The sequence below is a fragment of the Dromiciops gliroides genome, chromosome 3, assembly GCF_019393635.1.
Source record: "Dromiciops gliroides isolate mDroGli1 chromosome 3, mDroGli1.pri, whole genome shotgun sequence".
NCBI lineage: Eukaryota > Metazoa > Chordata > Mammalia > Microbiotheria > Microbiotheriidae > Dromiciops > Dromiciops gliroides.
Window position 1 is genome coordinate 145611862 of NC_057863.1, and position 17549 is coordinate 145629410.

Sequence of the window (17549 nt, forward strand, 5' to 3'; positions counted from 1 at the left end):
ATCCATAGTTCTTTTTTCTAGATGAGGAAAACATTTTCCATCATGAGTTCTTTGGAATTGTCTTGAATCATGGCACTGCTGAGAAGAGCTAAGTCTATCCCCATTGTTCATCACACAATGTTGCTGTTACCATGTACAATCTTCTCCTGATTCTGCTCACTTCACTCATCATCAGACCATTTAATTCTTTCCAAGTTTTTTCTGAAATCTTCCTGCTCATCATTCCTTACAGCATAAGAGTATTCTATTACATTCATTCATATACCACAACTTGTTCAGCCATTTCCCAATTGATGGGCATTTTCTCAATTTCCAATTCTTAGGCACAACAAAGAGAGCTGCTATAAATATTTTTGTATATGTGGGTTCTTTTCCCTTTTTTATGATCTATTTGGGATAAAGACCTAGTAGTGGTATTACAGGGTCAAAGGGTATGCACAATCCCATAGCCCTTTGGGCATAGTTTCAAATTGCTCTCCAGGATGGATGGATCAGTTCACAACTCCATGAACAATGCATTAGTAGTCCAATTTTTCCACAGCTTCTCCAACATTTATTATTTTGAATCATGTTTTCTAATATATCTCAACATCTTTACCTATTGCCCCATTTACATTGAAATCTCTAAGTATCAAAGCATATGCTGATGTAATTTGGATTGCTTCATCCTTTTGTAGTTTCTCTACCTCTTCACCCTCTTTAAAAAAAAAAAGTTCAGTCCTAAGCTGTGGTTATTTTAGTGGTGGCCTTTTTTTTGGAAGCATTATCATGAGGTCTATACCACCTAATGAGATGATGTTTCTCTTTGCCTTTGGGCATATGGTAAAACAAATTTTTTCCTTTCCTTTCCTTTCCTTTCCTTTCCTTTCCTTTCCTTTCCTTTCCTTTCCTTTCCTTTCCTTTCCTTTCCTTTCCTTTCCTTTCCTTTCCTTTCCTTTCCTCTCCTCTCCTCTCCTCTCCTCTCCTCTCCTCTCCTCTCCTCTCCTCTCCTCTCCTCTCCTCTCCTCTCCTCTCCTCTCCTCTCCTCTCCTCTCCTCTCCTCTCCTCTCCTCTCCTCTCCTCTCCTCTCCTCTCCTCTCCTCTCCTCTCCTCTCCTTGACAAAATGGGCATACTGTGTATTATATACATATAGCTGTATGTGTGTAAATATTTATTTATATATACTTACAAATATATTTTTAATATTTTATAATATAAGAAATATATCTCAAGATTATTCATTTAATAATAATAGTATCCCTTATACAAACTTGTAAAAAATCTTAAAAATCTAAAACATGTTTCTATATCCTATTATTATTAAAGGTTTAAATATTCTATATATGCAGTGTGGTTATTTTTAAAAAATGATTATGCCAAATTATTGATAATATTTACGTAGTAATTAGGAGATCTTTGTGAGCATATGGCTAGGAACTATGCCTGATATGTTGGAATATTCTTCAATTGCTTCCTATGTTTCATCCTCAGTTGCAGAAGGCTCAGAAGGGTAGCTTCTGTGAGCCTAATAGAAGTATATTTTGCTGAAGGCCCTTATAGGAGATTAGTCCTGTTAGCAAGTGTACCTTGAATTCAGACCTAGGGGCATACTTTTAAAACCTGCCCTGTACTTCTTTGACATGTCTTCCTAATAAAGGCACTAATGAATTCCACAAGTACTCTTCTAAAGTTTTAAGACATTCTACTTGTCCCACTTAGAATGGGAATGGGCATGCTGATCATATAATGAAAACAAAAGGCCAACAGCTAAAGACTTTTTCTTTTTAAATTTCAGTAGTCAGAATAGAGAATAACAGGGAACAAGGCACAATAGCATAAATGAAACTGGGAGGGGGGGACTTTAGAATTCTGTCTGCATCAAGAAGCCAATAAATTTCTAGGGGAAAAAAGTACAGTTTGAAAGTATTATTTTTTATGAATTCTAAAAAATAGACTTAAATTTATAGTACTATTTGGAACAGTATTGAGCTGAATGCTTTCAGCAGCTACATAGCAGTTTCCAAGTTCTCTGTGTAAGGAATTTAGGGATGTTTCTCAGTGTGTTGAAAGATGAATGGAATATATATTTTTGTGTTCAGTCAGTGAAAATAGTCTCACTGATATTAAAGAGTACATTGATGGGGCAGCTAGGTGGCACAGTGGATAAAGCACCGGCCCTGGATTCAGGAGTACCTGAGTTCAAATCCGGCCTCAGAAACTTGGTACTTACTAGCTGTGTGACCCTGGGCAAGTCACTTAACCCCCATTGCCCCACAAAAATACACACACACACAAAAAGAGTACATTGATATCTGTTACCCAGTGGATAAAGTGCTAGGCTAAGAGTCAAGAAGATATGAGTTTGAATCCAGCCTCAGACACATAGTAGCTGTATGATCATGGCCTAGTCATCTAATATCTTTGTCCCAGTTTCCTCAACTGTAAAATCAAGATAATAACAAACCTATTTGGCAGGATTGTTGTGAAGATGAAAGGAGATAATATTTGTAAAGCACTGAGTACAATGCTCCACACATAGCAGGAACCATATAAATGCTTATCCTCTTCTTGTCCTTCACTTTGAATTTACTATTTTTTTAGACAAGAAATAAACAGAAACATTTATATTCATTCAGACTAAGACAAAAATAGATTTTTATATATTGTGAAAAGAGGATTTAAAATTTTTATTTGCATTCTGAAAATATCATTCTTTTACCAATGGTCTAATATTATCAGGTACCATTTATTCATGACTTTTTTTTCCCTCATATCTATTCACCAAGGAAAAACATACTATTTTTAAAGGGCAGACACATCTAAAAGCACATAAGATCTCAAAGATAACTATTCAAAAATATAGTAGAAGTGGCAGCTTTAGCATGTAGTGATTTGAAGACAGGTAAAAATGGGTGTTATACATTGGGTGTTATACACAGGGTGTTATTGGGAACAATTAGAAATTCTATTTGAATGTAACAAGAATTTGAATGCCTGTTACATATTCAACATGGAGCAAAATTCTGTGTATTACAAAAAAGAATCAAAAGACATGATTCTTTCTTTTAAGAAGTTTACAAAAAATGTTAGGAGATGAAGTAAGATGATGTGATTACATTATAAATCTGTTTGACAACTGTTATGCTTTGTTTCAAATATAAACAGTGTTTCAACAAATGTGCATGACAACACCTTAGAAGTCATCTTTGCCAGAGATTCTTTTTTGGTCACTATGATCTTCTTAAAACTTGTAATGAATTTTAAAAGGAGAGACGCTTCAATGCCATCTCATTTCAAATCCAAAAGGACAGAGTCTGATGAGGTTTAAAGATTTAACTTTGTGACAAAAGTCAGGGTGGATAAAAACAAAATGTTATCTCTGCTTTGAAATTGCATATATTCATTCATATCCAACAGGACTGTTTTGCATTATGCTCAACCTGTTTAACCAAGATTTTGTACAATCCCAGAATACCAATATCTTCTTGCATAAGGAAGATTTCCATCTACATTGTTCTCAAATTCAGTGAATTATCTGTTTCCATGGTAGCTGACATGACAGAATGACATATTTGCACCATTGTCTATGCATAACTTTCAACAAAGAAAGCTGAAGGGGACAAAGAGGGAGAAACTGATAAGTTGTTATGGGCATTTTTTATATTGAAAGTCATCTATTCAAATGCAAATGATTATGAATTAAATTTCATTGGTTTTGCTGTTGAATTTAAATCTCTCTCTCTCTTTCTCTCTCTCTTTCATTTCCACAATCACCTCTTCTTCCTAGAAGAATAATCAATAAAATCATGAAGCATTCTGGACCAAATAGAAATAATTATTCAAATAAATTTAACTCACATCTCCTTGTCAGAGGAGAATAATGCTTACCCAGGGTCTTGAGATCAAATTTAGAATCAAAGGTAACAAATGGAGGTTTTAAATAAACCAAACAGAGGAGGTATCATTTGTGTTTTCTGCATGCCTCCTTCTCTCCTCCCCATTTAGAGGCATTTATTTGATCATTTGAATAGATCCTATAAAAATATAGCAGTTATTTTGATGTTTTTATCCTTTCCTCAAATGTGATTTAGATGTTAACTTTTACTAAAACTACTTGACAGTCAGCCTGTACACAGTTGATTTTCTTTGATTTTCACATCGGCCACTAGTCATTCCCTATCTTTTCTGTGTTGTTCATCATGTTGAACACTTTAAGACTATCTTATGGAAGAATGTATTCCTCATATGCAGTCTTGAGACTTCTGAGTAGTTTTTGAGCCTCGAATATGTTGTGTTTCTTAAAAATAAAGGATATGTTTTCAACATAATTCTTACCATCCTGCCCCATGCTCTCCTTTAGTACTATAGTTACCAAATGTCAGTTGACATTATATGTTAACTATTTTGTCAGTTCTTCATAGAATTTTACTACCTTTTTTCTTTCCTTTTCTGAAATGCATGTTGGTGCCTAGAAGCAATGTTCTTTGTGGTGCTCTTTTTGCATTTATTCAGTTTTCATTTATTGAGAAAATATGCAATATTGATATGATTCTACTGGGATTTTGATTCAATGGTAATTGGATACTTAGAGTGTCTATAGTTTAATTAATATTTTTGGCCTAAATTTAAAGATTTAATTATCTGTCCACCTAATGAAAAAAAAAAAAAAACCTCCAGAGTTTGAAGAGATCTTGGAACTACATTCCCCTCTACAATAATAGAAATGGCCTTTATGTATCTTGTTGAAGACCTTAACATGAAAAAAGTAGTTTTCTTATATAAAATTTTTTTAAATAGATATTTGAACTTCCATTAATTACTCAAAATGTCCAAATAATATTCTTTATATCCATGCAAAAATACATGATATAGGGGCAGCTAGGTGGCACAGTGGGTAGAGCACTGGCTCTGGAGTCAGGAGGACCTGAGTTCAAATCTGGCCTCAGACACATAACAATTACTGGCTGTGTGACCCTAGGCAAGTCATTTAGCCCCAATTACCTCACCAAAAAAAAAATACATGAAATGACCCTTCCAGAAGTCATAATTTCACATACATGAAAATAGCAACCCTCCCCTCTCTGTAATCAAGATTATCTTCTATAAACCAAGAACTGACAGATCCTTCAGTTGTTCTTTGTATGATAGAGTTGTGTATGTGGATGAAAATCTTAGAATTCAAATTAGCAAGGGACCTTGGATATCTTTATGGTTAATCTCCTCCTGAACAAAAATTCCCTTTTGTAAAATATTCAAAAAGTTGTCACCTAGCCTTTGCTTGAAGATCACTAGTTAAAAGAAACTCACTCACTGCATATTAAGTGAACCCATTTTATCATTTTTAGAGCTTACTATTTTCAACAGAATATAACAATTTATTTCATTTGTATCTTGTAAGAAAAAAAGAGTACATGTTAAAAAATCAAAATACCTGTCTTCCATGTTTCCCTGCCCTCAACCCACATTCCCACATCAACTCAGAATATGTTTAATCAAAAATATTTCAGTCACAGACTCTATGAGATATACATCCTCCCAAATTTTTGTAAGTAGGCAAATAAATATTTAAGCACCTACTATATGCCAATGAAACATGTAAACAACCATATATAAACAATCTGTATAAAGAAAAAAATTGTTGTTTGGTCATTTCTGAATCATATCATCCTCCAGCTCATTTTACAGAGAGTAGCTGAGGAAAACAGTTATGTGAATTGCCCAGGGTGACACAGGTAATCCGTGTGTGAAATATAATTTGAACTCAAGAAAAGGAAACTTCCCGATTACAGGCATGACATTCTATGCAATAAGCCACTAGCTACCCTATAGCCTACACACTTAGAATTTAAGATTAACAGAGGGAAGCCATCAGAATTAAGAGGGATTGGGAAAGACTCCCTATAGAAGATGAGATTTGAAGAATGCACGATCAGGAAATGGGATATCTTGAGGAACTGCAAGTAGGCTAGTATCACTAGATCAAAGTGTGTGTGTATGAGGGGGTGCATGTTTAAGTGCATTTGTATTTACATGCTAATGTGGGGGTATTTGGTGTGTGTGTGTGTGGGGGTTATAAGGTGTGTGTGGGCCAAAATTTAATATATGGAAATTTAATTGGGTGACGCGCCAAAATATTGGGGTCCCAGAAATAATGAGGGACCTTTAGGTTCAAAGCTCCCTCCCCTCTGAACTGCCCTATTAGATGTTTCTCTCAGGCCAATAAGAAAGGAGACTTACAGCTTCTTTTCCACAAAAAGATCAGATTTTATTACTTGGGAATTAATTAAACAACAAAGCTGAAATTAATAAAAAACAAAGATAAGGAAATAGGGAAAAAGAAATACAGATTAAATTCTCTTAACTCTAAACTAATTCTATGCAATCCCCAGATCATTTCCAATTAAGCTAATTCAAAGGAATTTGTGTTCACTCATCACACCTGTGATGTCTGCACTTGCTCTGGAAAGGCAGAAGAAAGAGAATTAGTGTTCAGGAAGTGCCTCAACCTCCCCTCAGGGAGTATTCAATCTTGCTCCCCCGAAAGGGGAGGGCCTTCAAAAACTGCCTATGAAGAGTTCTCCTTCTGACCTCAGTAGCATAAGTAACTTCAGGGTGGGCCAGGTGTGGCCTCTCCGAAATGAGTCAGCTAAATTCCAATAATTTTTACCACAGGTGTAAGAATAATCAAAAGTGATGAGGCAGGTTATGTAGGGCTTTGAATTAAAAGTCTAAGATTTTATATTTGATCTAAGTGGTGAAGCTTATGGAGAGGGAAGTAATATTATCTTACATATGTTTTAGGAAAATCACTTTGATGACTGAACATAATAAGATGGACTAAGTATACAGACTTGTGGCAGAGACATCAATCACCAGGCTATTGCAATAGTCCAGGTGGAGGTATTGAGGACATGAGCCAGTGTGGTTTCACTCTCAGAGGGGAGAAGGGAGTTAATTTTATATAGGATATAAACAATAGTGATAGGCCTTAGCAACATATTTTGTGTGTGTGTGTATATATATGTGTATATATATATGTGTATATATATATATACACACACATATATATATATATACATACATATATATATACACATATATATATTGCATGTGAGAGAAAATGCCTTTTTTCATGTAACACAGCTAATATGGAAATATGTTTGGCAAGACTTCATATGTATGATTGATGTTTCTTGTTTTCTCAATGGGTGGGGAATGAGAATAAGAGAGTAGAGTAAGAGAGCATTTTTTAAAGAATGTTAAAATAGCTTAACTAAAATATTTTTTAAATATAATAAACATTATTGTATGTTATATTAGACTTTCATTTTTGTTTGTGGTTTTTGCAGGGCAATGAGGGTTAAGTGAATTGCCCATTGCACACAGCTAGTGTCAAGTGTTTGAAGCTGGATTTGAACTCAGGTCCTCCTGAATGCAGTGCCTGTGCTTTATCCACTGCACCACCTAGCTGCCCTCTATATTGGACTTTCAATGTGCGATTTCCAATTCAATACCTTCTAATGGCTCCATTTTACTTTCTCAAATGGGAAAAAAGTTAAGGATATATTGACAGGTAATGGGATAAAAGGAACAAGTTCCCTATCTTTTGATCTAAGCTCTGCCAATGAGAGCAAATTCTAACTGGCCTCTCACACCTCCATGAAGGATAAGGATAAAATGTCAAAATGGAAAGAGCTTTGGACTTTGGAATCCTAACAACTTCAGTTGAATTCCCAGTTCTGCTACTTAAAAGCTACGGAATCTGGAACAGGTCTTTTCAGTTCTCTGCATATCACATTCCTCATTTGTAAAATGAGGGAGCCAGCCTAAATCATAGATTTTTTTAAAAACTTAATTTATAGATATATTTTATAGACATTTATAAGCTATACCTTTCATTCCTTCAAGATAACAATAATCTTTTCCTGAAGAGGATGTATTATTTCCTAAAGTCACAGATTCTCATATTTTCCTCCTGAAACTAAGGATTCAGTCTTACAGGAAAACTTCTGTCAAATAATACCACCCTGTTAGCTAAGGTATAATATGATTTACATTTTAAGATGGATAATCATATATAGATTATTTTTATTATACAATGATAAAATGTATTGATAGCTGAGAAAAAGGGAAAGGGTGAAATCAGAAACCCCTCCTTACACAATTTATAGAATTATTAACATAATCAGAAACTAGGAATGACCATCTTCATGTAGGATTTTGAATGTGGTAGCATTTTCTATGTGAGCTTGCTGGAATATGACATTAACAGTTCCTTTGATTTTTTCTTATTTTTACATATTGAGCTATGGGCTCTAGGACCTTTATTTAAAGAGGGGGTTCAGCACAGATTTTTCTCCCCATTTCTCAACAGGTACACTGATTTTGGACTTCCCTGGAACTCTCCAACATGTCCCTGGGCCTAGTACTTCCCCCATCACCTCTTTTTTCAGATTCTTTTTGTGTGTTATATTCCTTTATTAGGTTATAAACTCCTTGTCTTTGTTTTTATTTGTATTCCTATTCCCAGAATGTAGCATCATGCCTGACACATAGTGCATACTTCTTAAAGGATTATTAATTGCCTGATATTAACTATTTTATGTATATGTGTGTGTTCTTGATATATTTATTTGTAAGTTTGTTATATAAAGGTATATTAGTTAAATCATGAAGAGGTATTTTGTTGCCACAATCATATTTTTGTCACCGTTTCTGTTGATAACTAAGGTGACTTAGAATTGTTATTTAGATTTTTCACTCATTTTAAACATTCCTATTGTAATACTCAGCTACTTATTTGATTCCTAAGTGCCAATTAGTTTGAACTAAAATATGTTAGATAAGGAAATTTCTCTGAGAGGAATAAGAATTAAATATCAATTTCAGAATACCATAGCTATATTGTATGCATATTATATAAATATAGTTCTGCATATTTTCAATCATAAGAGCATAAAATAATAGACTTATGGCAGACTAGAGCTTAAAGATACTTTATCACTATCATGTTACAGATAAAGAAACTGAGACCTAGAGAAGTTAATAAACTTGATCAAAGTTATGGAGTAAGTGAAGAGGCAGAAATTTGAACTCATTTCTCAGACAACTAAAAATTCAGCACTTTTTATACTAAACTAGCATGCTATTGCACATTCCTCATCCCAGTGTACAACATTTAGCTAGAATAATAAAAATAATATCATCAAATATGGCAGTTATGGTTTTATAAGTCCATAACATTTTAATATTTCTGACAACATTGTTACCTGTCTTCTTAATTCATTATTTTAAATCTGTGAGTTACTAGAATAGGAAAGACTCTGAACATTTGCTCAACTGTGTAATAAAAGCATTCTTTATTAACTCAGATTTTGAATGTACAAAATATTGTATTCTGAATTTTGCAAGCATAACACTTTGAAACAATCAACAAGTCCATGTCTCTCTCTCTCTGACATTCACATTCACATTACATGTGAATTTTTCAATTCTTTCACCAACATAAAATTTTTAATATAATTTATATATCAGCTTTTCCATTTCCTGTTTGTCATTTAGTATCTCTGGGCCTCAGTTTCTTCAGCAATAAAATGATAAAACTTTCCAGATCCAAGTCTTTGACTCACAGAGAATCATGCATTTCACTGTGTATTATTCACAATTATTATCTATCAGACTTTTGACTGACACTGCAGAAAGACAATGACCTGGATCACACATGGAACAAGGAGAGAGAGTAGATTTTCTTTCTTTGGGGATTTGCTTCTAATGACATCAAACTCCTCTCTGAAACAAAAGCCCATATTTTTAATACCAGTATTCTTTCCCTGATTTATATAACAATGAGTAATAGAATAACAGAGTCTCTAGAAACTTTCACATCACCAAAGGGTAAGAGATGAGTACATAGTGAGTATAACCACAATGAAACCAGTTATTGAAGTTTTCATCTGGAAAAGAGGTATCAAAGAATTGTATCAGGGAGATGGATGAACAGAAAAGAACTTAAGCTGACCATGTAGAAACAGTAAAGGGGTATTCAGTGGGCAATCCAATGCTCTTTGAGAATCAATGCCAGGTGGCACAGTTGATAACACAATGGCCCTGAAGTTAGGAGACTCAAATCTCACCTCAGACACTTATTAGCTGTGTGACTTTGGACAAGTCACTTAACCCCAATTGCCTTAAACATCCAGGAAAATCTCCAGAGAAGTCAATAATAGGATCCCATCTGAACTATTGCAATTTTTGTCAACTCCAATTAGATAACTGATCCATAAAATATTATACTTTGAATTTCAGAAGTATAAATCACAGACAATGGCAATAATTAAAATAGGAACCCAGGGAATGGGCTTGGACATTATGGCGATGTGTTATCTAGTTATTTCTTTCTTCTTCCTTTGTTTTTCAAGTCCTCTACTCTGTCCCTTGTCAGTCTGTGCAACTGTGTTGCCATTTAATTTTAGTCTTTAGAGTGAAATAAATTCCAATGCAATGTATCTCCCACTATAGCCATCACCACCACCAAACTTTCCTGGAATAAAATAATTTTATAGGTATAATAAGAAAAATAGGACTACATAACTGAAAATACCCCCTAAGCTAATTATTTTATTGAAGGTATTAAAGTAGTCATAAGCTTAGAGTAAATGAAAGATTATGGCATTTCATAAATATGTTTGATTTTTATAAGTTTTATAATTCAGACTTATTACAAAGTTCTGTGTGGGGAAAACCACAAATCAAAACAAAAGGTCTTGAAGAAATGAAAGATGGATTTGAAAATAGAAAAATATATAAAAGAATAGTAAATTTATTGTCTAATTGTTCTTTCCTATTGTAAGCTTAGAAAACATTTTTATTATTATTATTTTAGGTGGCCCGGGCTCTAGACACAAGAGTTAAATTCCATTTTTGGCAGTTTATACCATGTATGCCTATGGGAAAGTCATTACATTGTCCTGTGCTTCAGGTTTCTTTTATTTAAAATGAGATTATTATTTCTAGTATGTATAAATACATATCTCCCAGGATCAGTCAGAGCATCAGTTGATACAGATATACAAATCCATCCATATATAAATATCAGCAATGCCAGAAACTGGAATTATCATTAGCACCACCACCACCATAATCATTAGATTCTATGAAGAACATACTATGAAAAACTGCTTATTCATAGGACAAGGATTAATTTATGTTTCCTGTAGGCTTATATTCTAATGCCCTATAGAGATTTCAGAGACATGTTACTTTTAATTAAGGTTATAGAAACATCTATTGACTTATTTGTTGATTTTTTTAACATGGATTCTTTGAAGTGGTATTTATTTTATTATAGAGAGGCTTGAGAGAGGTGATAATATCTTTTCAACCATTTAGAAAGAGTTAGGTTTTAAATATAATATTGCAAAGAGAAAGAAAGTGACTTCCCCATGGTGAGAAGAGCTTACTTCATTGATGTGAAAGGGATATTAATAAAACTTGTAGCAAGGATTATGAAAATAGTAGAAAGAGAAATGTGAAAATCTTTCTTTGATTGAGAACAGGTAAAAGAACAAAAGAATATATTATAATGAAATGTGTGCTGACAAATTATTTTCAAAAATTACTATAGCCCAGCTATAGTGTGCCTTTTTTGTATGCCTATGGTTAGGGTACAGGCAATACAAAAACTACACAGATTCTATAGATATTTAAATGATATTTGCACATCCTTGCTGCCAACAACCTGAGAAAAGATGAATAGCTGGTACTTGGCAAGAACATTGTTTCCTCATATTTCTAGATAAATGTAGTTGTACTACTTATGACAGTTGCTTCTATGGTATATACTTTCTTGGAACTGATATCTTTTATCTTAATATATTGCACTGTCTTTTCTATCAAAACAGTAATTTTATCACCTGCTCCTATGGAAATATAAAATTTAATGATACATAAGTCAATGAATTCAATAAAAGCTCAGTTTAAAAATTTGTTCAATTTCTCAAAATTCTGAGGAAAACGAATGATAAATCTTTCTGCTTCCCCCAGTGACCTGAAAACATACAGCATCATTGCTGAATGTATTCAACTACAGTATTTTGATCAAAGCATTAGGACAAAGCTATGTTTTTTAAGAACCTTTGTGGCTTCATGCTCTAAATGGTTCTAATCTCAAGATGAAATCATTCAATCTCACATATATGTAAAATCCTGCCCCAGGTTTTCAGAAAAACCTGGTACTAAATCAGGAGAAAAGTTAATAGTCTATGGAGTAATAATTCACATCTCAGACTTGAGTTAGTAGCTAGGTACCTTTGTTCTGTGAACCACTTCTTAGTTTTTGTGACAAAGTCCCCACCCATAGTTTATATCTAGGTTATTCCAGGTAGGCTCAGTAAAACTTATTTTTAAATAACCAAATTAAGTTGAAATTGCTTTTAGTTTATTTAGTTTAATGAATTAAAAATCAAAGTTAGTTTAGTTACTTTAGTTTGAGGCAAAAGGAAAAATAAAATCCTTTGGCTTCAAAATCAAATTAAATGTGCTGTGCATGCCTATACAAAACTCCCCCTTTTCCCCCACACCAAGTTGCCAATAGTTGATTGCTTTTCATGTTTCCCAAGATCTCTTCTTGTATCTTGGTTTCCTGCTTAAAATATTGTTTTCTCTAAGACAAAAAATCCTTCCTTGCTTCATCCCTTGCTCCTGGTCTTCCCAAAGATTATATTCTTAACTCAAAAATTCAGTCCCTTAGATCCAGATCTCCACTACCTACTTCCTAAATTCTCTAATTCAAAAAGTCTGCAGAATGGGAAGAAGTTATTGCCCCTGAGGGATTAGTTTCTCATGCATGTAATGCAATTTCATCAGTTTTTAGAATACAATTATATACAACAGTCAACAATATGATTATTTGCTTTGATTCACTTCAGAATTTATTAATTGCCTATTATAGTTAAGCCAATATTAGACTAGCCCCTGGGTTAAAAAGGAGGAAAAAATAGAGAGCTTCTATGTAATACTATAAGCTTACATTGTACTCAAGTGATAGAACATGTATATAACACACAGTGGTGTGCTGGTAAATTGTTAATGACCAGCTCTCATAACATATTTTTAAGTTTAATCACCAGGATTAATGTTTTCTCCAACACTTTCTTAAGCCTGCATAATAAAGAAAACAATAAATCAAGCCCCAATTTATAAGGTCTGATTCTTTTTGACGTATTAATGTTCACAATGGAAATTTCACAATAAACTCTGAACCTGGGAGCACAGCCTTGACATAGGTAAGTAAATTAAGGTAATCTGAGAAAGGACAGAACACCAATGACTGGTGAAATCAAGCAAAGCTTCACAGAGGATGTGGAACCTGAGATGAATCTTAAAGGAAGATAAGGATCATGAAAGGTGTCTCTGAATACAAAGTACATTCAAGGAAGGAAGGAGGATGCAAGTTGGTCAAAGGAATGTAGGTAAAAGAAGAAATGTCAAGTTTAATTGAACAGTAGAGTGCACAGACAGAAATAATGTAAAATCAGGATAGAAATGTAAGTTGTAGTATCTGGTAAGAACAACAGATAGCATATGTAGGATGAATTGATCCTTTAAGGAAGTAGGGAAGCCATTTTGCTTCCTTTCTATAGAAGGCAATAAAGGCCTAACCAAGAAATTAGTTTTATTCCTACCTCTCTGTTCTAGCTGCTTGTTAAACTCACCTTGAGGGGAAGTTGAGTAGTATATCACTGTAAACTTGTATCCTTTTAAATTGATCATTTTTACTCTCTTAAACAAGTTATTTTTTATTATATTTAAGGATCCATAGTGGAAAATTTCATTTTAAACTGCAAGCCTGAATTGTAGCAGTGGTCTAACTCAGGCCTGCCTGGCCTAAAAAACGAGCTAAATTATGTAGTTCTTTAAATGCTAGCAAGAAGAACTTACAATTTGTCATAATGGCAAGAAAAAAAAAAGGTGGGTGCTAGGTGGTGCAGTGGATAAAGAAAAGGCACTGGATTCAGGAGGAGCTGAGTTCAAACCTGGCCTCAGACACCTGATACTTACTAGCTGTGTGACCTTGGGCAAGTCACTTAACCTTCATTACCCACCAGAAAAAAGAAAAAAAACCAAACTATTAGACATTTTTGAGCAAAGAATTAATGTAGTGAGACATTTGCTTAAGAAAAAATATTTAAGTATATTTGCAGAGCATGTTTTATAGAGGGGAAACATGAGAGGCAAAGAGATAAAAGACAAGGCCATTAAAATAGTTCAGGCTTTAGGTTATGAAGGCTTGAAAGGGTGATCACTGAGATTGGGAAAGAAGGGAAGGGATAGGACAGTTTTTATGGTGGTAAAACTGAACTGACAACTACTTAGATATACAGATGGAATGGAGTAAAGAATCATTGAACACTCTAAGATTATTTTCCCTAAATCTGTTTGATTTTATAGGACCATAGATCTAGAACTATTAAAGTCTGATGTAAACTTAGTCACTTTAAAGAAGAGAAAACTGAAGTGAGAAAAACTAAGTGATTTCCACCCCCCCCCCCCAAGGACCCCATATGATAAGTAGCAGTGGGAGGTCCTTGGGGGAAAAAAAAATCACTTAGCTTCTCTCACAGTTATATTTTTCCTCTCAATTCTCTTACCAGAACTCTGACTATAAGTCCACTGCTCTTGTCACTTTATTACATGTAATGCTAATGCTACAACAAAATCAGGTACTTTGAAATACAGTTCTGGTGAAGTTCCAGCAAGGCAACAAAGTGGATCACGGTAGTCCTGGGGTTTTCCAAATACATTTCATTCTATTTCTATGATACACTCTAGATAACTCACTGGGAAAGATGATATCCAATATTTTGTAGCCCTTCAGTTTAAGTTTTGGGAATCCAAAAGGTAATGATTGCAATAAATATCTTTCAAAAAGACCATGGAAACTTTATCAGAGAAGCAATAAGTAATATAGTGGAATGAGTGAGTCCTGTATTCAAATGCCACCTTTCATGTTTGTTACCTGTGTAACTATTGGGAGTCATTTAACTATTCCTAGCCTCAGTTTTCTCATATATTAAAAGGGAATCATGATAATTGTAATACCTACCTTGAAGAATTGTCATGAAGATAAAATGAGATTGATGTGAGATAAGTTTACAGATCTAGACAGATCTAGATCTATATATCTGCTGTTAATATTCATCCTATTTATCATTTCTCGCTTCCATATTTGTGTTAAAATTCAGGAACCTTATTAGAGGTCAGAGAATCCTGAAAACACCAATGAGTCTCCATACTAATAGCTGATGAAAACTATAAAACTCTTCAAGTGCTAAAGGACTATTTATCTACTGGAAATCTAGATGCATTTTTTTTTAAAAATGCTTTTAAGATTAGATCTATTTTATCTACTGTCTTAAAAACTTGTTCAGCATTCATAGGTATGGTAGCCTAGTTTATTTGAAAAGAATATGCTCCAAGAAATGTCATATTTGTGTTTCTATAGTTACAAGATGTACTGAATAGTTATTATTATAATTAATGAAGGCCAAGCATTCACATTTCTTTCCATAATTAATATGTATAAAGGATTTTTCACCTCTCACTGTAACCTTGATATCTGAGCAATGCTTGAGTCATATTTTTTGTTGTCCTGTTTTATTGTTGCAACTGTGAAAATCAGGGACCTGTGAGAATTTTGATGAAAATGTTTGAAGACATTAGGAAACTAATTGCAGAAGTTTTGTCCCTAGATAAATTTAACTGAATAGTCATTAAGCTAGGGACATAATGAACTGAATTCAAAGTACTCTGAAATACTAATTCAGCTCAGAAACCTTAAGTTTTCTTATTTATAATACATCTATTGCCACTTCTCTCTTCTGTGTATAGACTAAGGGAACAGAAGTTTAATTGATATTTTAGTCATCACTAAACACTTAAGACTACAAAGTGTATCTCCCCTACTTCATTACAATCACTACCACCCCCTCGCTCCAGGGAAAAATGTGGAGAAGGAACACAACTCCCACCTATCTAACCCATAAAATCACAGTTTATCTCTTTCCTGAAACTCTTAAAAATTAAGGGAGAAGGAAGACAAAAGTCCTGAAAAACAAACAAAAACCTGAATCCTTCCATTCATAAAAGTTTATATTTATAAATATTATAAACTATACAGAACTTGTAGGTCTTGATTCCATGATCATGATCTCTCTTCTCATATTACTCAGTCCTTTTGTTTATCTCTATCAACTACCTCAATATTAAAATATAGTAAAAACTGATATTTTATTTAAATCCATGGTTATTTGGGCAATAGGATTGAGACCAAAGTCATTTTAAATAAACTTTATTTCTTGTAGGTAATTCTTGGTGCTAGTTATTTTTTATTTCTTCTGTTCCCTCACCCTCTTCATAGAACCAATTGTCCTGTCCTGTCCTGTCCTTTCTACTTTTAGGATGCCTTTCTCATCTGTGCCCTCTTTTCTATACCCACTATAAACACTTTACTTAAAGCTCTAATAGCTTCATTCATGGACATTTGTAAAACAGTTCTCCCTGCCTTCGAGCCCTCCCTTCTCTAATCCATCCTTTCCAAAGAAACTCGAATAATTTAACTAATATTTTACTTGATCACATCACTTCTATGCTCTGTAATGATTGGATGGCATCTGAGGGAAAGCCATGCGGCTTTCCTTGGCGTCAGGAAGTGGCGTTTACTCATGAGTACTGTCTATCAAAGCCATGGCTGGTGGGATGATGGGGTCTCTTAGAAATAGTTAGATTTTTACCTTTCTCTCTGATCCTAATGCTCTTGCTAAAGCTTATAATTTATTGGCGACCACTTATTAGATTTTAGATAGTATAGCTAGAATTTCAGCCCCTTACTTCTCCAAAACGTTCAATGACTACCCGTTGGCTTCCTGACTAAAATACAATTTCCTGACCTTTATATTTTTCTTTGTTCCTGAATCCAAGGTTCTTTATGGTCTGTCACTCATTTATACTTCCAGTATTAACTAATATTTCCCATAATACCACTGATGGGGAATCTCAGTCAAATTTGATTTCCTTGAATATTTTATTGCTCTTTCTTGATCTTTCCCTTTTGACATGATGCCATCTAACAAACCTCTTGAAATCCTTCCTTAGTTTGAAGTTTCAGATTAGGATTATATCTTTCTTTTTTATTTTTTTTTTAATTTTTTAAAATATGGAACGCTTCACGAATTTGAGTGTCATCCTTGCGCAGGGGCCATGCTAATCTTCTCTGTATCGTTCCAATTTTAGTATATGTGCTGCTGAAGCGAGCACAGGATTATATCTTTCATTACAGCCTTCCCTACTATCTAGTCAAAAGTAGCATCTTGGTATGGAAAGGATCAATTAACTCCTCAATGTCCCCACTCTCCATCCCTGTGACGTGTCAAAGCAAAGTACCTCTTTGGCCACCACTCCAGGACCAATAATATAAGCTGCATGAGGATAAGAACTGTCCCAGTTTTGTTTTTGTATCTCTGGGCCTTGGTATAATAATTGGTATGTAATAAGTGATTAATATTTTTTGCAT

At 33.9% G+C, this 17549-nt stretch overlaps 1 non-coding gene across 1 annotated transcript; it reads right to left on the reverse strand.

The window, feature by feature from the left end:
• Nucleotides 1-17186: 17186 nt before the first annotated feature.
• On the reverse strand, nt 17187-17293 carry LOC122752048. The gene has a single exon (XR_006355853.1). It is a non-coding gene; the product is annotated as a U6 spliceosomal RNA (small nuclear RNA).
• Between the last annotated feature and the right edge of the window lie 256 nt (nt 17294-17549).